A 5,914-nucleotide genomic window follows, 5' to 3' on the forward strand; every position below is an offset into this window, starting at 1 on the left:
AAATAAGGAATCTGATGATGACATGGTTTTGATGATGATGTATATACCTTGGTTGGTTCTATGTCTGTTTAGAGTAGATTGCAAAACCTAGACCGGATAATGAACTTAGAACCGGAGCTAAAACTTGAAAGTAGTGATACGCCTAGCGCTTTTGGCAAACAAATCCCCTCAGCCAAAAAGCCTTGCATGTCTAGAAGAGGTGGAGTAGCGTACTCTCTGTCGGTTAAGTCTTGTTGAGCTTAGTAGCTCAGCCTTGTTGTGGCTCCTCTTTTTCAGGTGAAGTTGCTGCCTCTGAGCCTCCCTCTGCTGGCACTTGGCCGCCCCAACTCCCTCCGGGTTGGACGGTTGAGTGGGATCCCTCCTCGGACGGCGAGGAGAGGGATCACTGATGTCCCGGTTGGCCTCACCAGGGATGTCTGACCCCGACGAGTTAGCTTCCGCTAGTTGTTTACCTTTTGTTGTTTCCTTCTGAACTTGTAAACTCTGATGTTGTTTTGTGGCCAAACTAAATGGTTAATTTGTTAACTCGGGGGACTTGTTGTATTCTCTGGAACCGCTCACCTTCGTGTGGGTTTGCTATTCGGTCTTGTTCAAGTGGTTAAATCGGATGAAATCCGACGGCACTTCGTGTTTACTTGGTTCAGGCATGAGTGTCGCGTATCATGCGGCTTAATCATGTTTAACCAAGCAAATCCGAAGTGGATCCGCCACAGATAGCCCACCAAAGCAAGCGTCGAATTAACCATCGGAGCAATTGGTATAACGGGAAAAACAAGGAAAAATCTCGTGTGCACCAGATGATCTGATGGGAGTCATTTTACAAGCGTCGGAGCAATTCGCTGAGGAGGCAGAGGAAATTCTATAGCACCGGATGTTCCGATGCCCTATGTAGTTGACCGTCGGACGAAGCATATTTACTTTGAAATCACACAAAGGTTTTGGCCAGAATGCCTTCAGCACCGGATGATCTAACGGCACCATCGGAGAAAGCATCGGAGCAATGATGTCAGGGGGATCCAACAGCTATGTGACATGAGCAGTGGCACCGGATGATCCGATGGGGGCATTGGATAAAGCGTCGGATGAATTTCTGAGGGACTTGTGCGTGGGGAGTCCAACGGCTAGTTGCACCGGATGTTCCGATGCAGGTCAAAAATAGACCATCAAAACATCCGATGGTATACTTTTTCACTAGCCGTTGGAGCAACGGCTCTTTTAGTCTTTGGGGCTATTTATATCCCCACAACTCGCACATTTAAAGTTGCTGGAGTGTCCAGGGATGCATTGAAAACCAAGACTCATCAAGAACACACCCATACCACCAAAAGTGCTTAAGTGATCCATCAAAGGCTTAGCACAAGTTTAGAAGAGTGATTAGTGCTAGGATAGGCCTAGAGAGGAGTGAGTGCAAGGTGTGCCGACCTTGTGATCAGGTTCTAGAGTGAACCACCACTGTACAAGAGGTGTGCCGGCGCCTTGAAGCCTTGGTGGCTTGCCGGCAAGTCTTCAACCCTCCGGCTTGGTGTGGAGCAGCGTCAACAATCTTGTGCGGGGGACATGAAGACCCCCTTCCTTCGTGAAGAAGTTCCTTAGTGGAAACGGCATCAAGGTGACCGAGGAACTTGGCGTGTGCCTTAGTGGCCGAGCCTTTGTGGCAAGTCAAGGGGTACCTTGGGAGAGACTTGGTGACTGGGAAGCAATACTCTTGTGCGAGTGCTTCAACAATGTGGACTAGTGGTGGCTTAGTGCCTACCGATGTCACGGGATAAATCCTTGTGTCAAGAGTTTGTTTCTCCTCATCTCCTCCTTACGTTTTCACATTTCATACTTGCAACTTGTGTGCCTTTACTTTCCTAGAGTAGTATGTTAATAGGATTTGTTATAGGTTGCAAAATTTGTTTTGGGATGAGGGTTTCACACTAGATCAACCGTAGATTGCACATCTAGATAGCATGATCTAGTTTATGTTTTGATGCAATTAGTGGAAACCATAGGTTAAGGATTTTAAGTTACCTAATTCACCCCTCCTCCTTTTAGACTACAAGCACTTATTCCTTACACACCCGAACATTCTCTGATCATTTTGCACTCGGTCCATTCCCCTCACACACTTCACCTCGACTGGCGCTTAGCCCCTTAGCAGCTGGGAACGTGGAACGTGGCCACGTTCCTCGTTTCGGGAACATCGTTTCGGACTGGAAACGTTTTCGGGAACAGGAACAAAATTTAGTGTAACAACCTTTCATATGTGTCGTACCACGTTCCGGGAACGTTTCAGGAACATGGCTGCTAAGGACCGGCCCTGCTAATCCGTTCCGTCCCATGGCTCTGATCAACCTCCTCCGGGTCTGGCCGGGGCCGCCGGCCAAGCAGCCGGTCCGGGACCTCCGGACAGCCAAGTCGGCCATCTTCGTCGGAGTTGGCGTCCTCAACGGCGTCAGCTTCGTCTCGCCTCCCTACCTGCACCACTACCTCTGCGGCGGCGGCGGCGGCGCCGGGAACGCGGAGCGGAGGTATCACGCCTCTACCAGCTCGCCAGCTTCGCGACGGCCGTGCTCGGCGTGGCCCTCCTGTTCGCGCACATGGCGTTCTCGGCGGCGACCGTGGTAGGGTCGCCCCTGCTGCCTCCCGTGCTCCGGTGGATGGTCTGGCTCGCCAGGGTCCTGACCGGCGGCACGTTCCAGTTTGGCCTCAGTGTCCTCCACTTTTGCATTCAGATGTTGCTCGCCAGATACACGCTCGTTTCCGCCTGACTGTCTTCAGGGCTTCAGGCCCCCACATTTCTTTCTTTTTCCTTTCCTAACCTTATTCATTTCATTTTTTTCCTCTAAACTTTACTCTGTTTTTCTTTATATAAAAAGTTCCTAAGCTCAGGTGTCTAACACAAAGTAAACATGCGATTGTTTGAAGAACAGTTGTTGGCTTGCCGGTAAGTTCGTGCGTCGTCCCTGTTGGCATTGTGCGTTCGTGAAAACTGCTCGATCAAATACTTGATAAGAATCGGTAAACATTTGTTTGCAGTAAAGAAAATGGCACACGCACGCTCCCGTGGCACGAACCGCAAGGAATAGTGTTACCGCTGAGGTAAAAGTAAAACTGCTCGTTCTCAAAAAAAAAAAGGAAAAAAAAAGTAAAACTGCTCGAAATAAAAGTTGAATTGCCTTCCGGTCTTCCACAAAGCGGGCACCTCAATGTCTCCCGATGCACAAATATTAGTTTGCAGGAGTTTATTTGGTGACCACTTTCATTACATGAGCAATGCCACAGAGCTTGCATTCCACTGCCTCGAACAGAGCGAGCCGTGTAGCACACTGGCCATGCACGCAGGCTTTAGCAAACCAAAATTGCAGATACCTTTTACTTTGGCATCTCGTACAAGATTCAGATTTCAGACCAGAGTCAACGCAGGCTGCAGCTTGTTTCTGACCTGGCAAGGTTACCTTAGTACATGAGCACTCTGGCAAGGCCTCTTCAGGGTCACAGGAGTTGTTCAGAGGCTTGCTGCAGTTATATTATCAACCCCCCATGAATCAACAGTGAAGCGAAAGGCCTACGCACGTATTTCGCGGTTGTCCATTGTCAAGCAAAAGCAGGCAAGCAGCAGCCACTCTTGACAGGAAGGGGAAGGGAGCGGCAAAAGCAGCAACCAACAAAAGAAGCTCACTACCGTCCAACAAAGGGCAGTCATACTTCCGAGGCAACATCATTCATTAGTTCTACAACGTATTCAAGTTACTATGCTTCTGAACTGGAAAAAAAATGTTACCACGCACATTCACAGCCAAAATTGCAGCCATGCAGCCACGGCACAACAGTAATATGCTATATGGACAACAAGAGCTACACGTTCTGCTATGTCCTTCAAGTGAAGCACGACGAAACCTTGCGTGGCTTTGTATCTAGGAATGGGGTCGGCGCCTGCTGGATTTTGTCCCAGCACCGTCGTCTTGTCATGGCCCAACATTGCCGTGGATTATACCCTAGATGGGTCATGGGCTGCCAAGTGCATTTAACAAGTCATAGCCCAAGAGAAGCCGAAGGCAAGACCAAAACAGATGCTATGAACATCGTCAGGGGAACAAGGAAGAAAAGAGAGGAAAGGAAATCAAATCATCTTCCTTCTCAAGCTACGGAGGTCCAAATTCTTTCTCTTTTATCCTGGGATTGCTCACGTCCCGGCTTGGATATCGCCGGTGGCCAAGGGTGGCTGGCCCTGGATACCACTCGATTGTCTCACTCTCAACACCGCCTGCTGGGATGTCGGCATATTCAAAGAAAGTGGGGTCCCGAGCAGCTCGCAATTCTTTTGGAGCACTTCAAGTCGCAGAATAAAAAAAATCCTGAATTCAGAAGCCAAGTAGCCAGCACACAACAGGTTAGGTACCAGAGGATGTCAGACTTTCCTTTTCATTTTCCCGTCTTTCCAAAGTGGCAAGTAGGTAAAGCATAGAAAATCTATGAATCATCATGTACAAACGCAAACAGGCAAGCCAAACTCAATCTGTCCTGCACAAATCTAATACTACGACATCATTTAAGTGAATGAATATCTATAAGCCTTGAACAAGATAGGCAGCATGCAACATAAATAAAACTGGTAGCTCCGCCAGAAAAGGAACTGTCAAAATACATGAAAAGGGGACTCATACCTGAAATTCTCAAAGGTGTCAGAGCTGAACTTGAGGAGGCGAACTATGGTTCCTTTGCAGATGTGATTGTCATCAACCAGACGTCTTAGGCTGGATAAGAGAACACTGTTCATCCAGTGGACACCATCAGAGAGCAAAATACGGTAGTCGGGCTTGTATGTTGAGATACCAAACACCTGCAGAACTGGCTGCTGCCCTGCAGCCAGCTCACCCCCCAGTAGTGCCGGCACTGCCCCCCAACTCAGATGCCTCTTGAAGCCTTGGCTACTAGAACAAGGTCCATTCATTGGTTCAGCATAATTGACCACTGATCTGGGATATGGTAGCCCGTATCTACTCTCAGGCACATACGGTTTTCCAAATAAGGAGGGCTCATATGCTTTGGGGCTTCCAATCAGTCCACACGTTTGCAGTACTTCAAGTTGGATAACAACGATCACACTGAATTCAGAAGTGAGCACACACACAGCAAAAAACAAAAAATCAATAAAGTATGATAATTTGTTAGATAAGTGTAATTATTTTTTCTCTACTGAGGAACACTTTTCACGAAATAAACTCCAACATTTATAATGAGCAGCACGAACCAGAACTCAGCAAAACTACTAATATGACATCCAGACCTATCTTCAAATGCTATGACATGAGTAGGAAAAATTACAAGAGCTATCTAAAACATGACACCATGTAGTAACTAGGATGCGCAGAGTAAGGAGTCATAATAGAGCACTCGACCAAAAGTCCAAAAGTAAGCATAACATATTGGAGTGTAAGGATCTGATTTCAGAAAACAAGAAACTATTTGCACCTGGGTCTCTGGGAGGTATTGCACATGAACTCGAGGAGGCGGACCGTGGTACCCTTGTGGAGAAGTGTGTTCTTGACCAGGTGGTTTAGGTGGGTTGCTAGTGTAGCATCCTGTGTGTGCACACTATCAGAGAGTATCAAGTGGTACATCTCAAACGTTTTCAACTCTAATCTCATCATTGACACATCAACCACCTGCATCACAGGCTGCTGCAACACTGCTACCATCCCCCTTCTTGTCAGGAATTCCTTCAAGCCTTGCCCAGCAGAATACGCTCCAGAGTTTCATTTTGCATAAACCGGACACTGATTCAGCATCCAATTCCTCACACTTGTCTTCCAAGTTACCAAATGGATACCATTTGGGATTCCCAACCATGACGCAGTCCGTCTGCAGCACTTCAAGTTTTAGCACAACGATGACCCTGAATTTCAAAGACAGAACATATGAAAGGGTA

The 5,914-nt window shown here is 47.6% G+C and overlaps 1 pseudogene; it reads left to right on the top strand.

The window, feature by feature from the left end:
• Positions 1-2,322: 2,322 nt before the first annotated feature.
• On the top strand, positions 2,323-2,753 carry LOC106804395 (annotated as a pseudogene).
• Positions 2,754-5,914: the final 3,161 nt, after the last annotated feature.

Source organism: Setaria italica, chromosome VI, assembly GCF_000263155.2.
Source record: "Setaria italica strain Yugu1 chromosome VI, Setaria_italica_v2.0, whole genome shotgun sequence".
NCBI classification, from domain to species: domain Eukaryota; kingdom Viridiplantae; phylum Streptophyta; class Magnoliopsida; order Poales; family Poaceae; genus Setaria; species Setaria italica.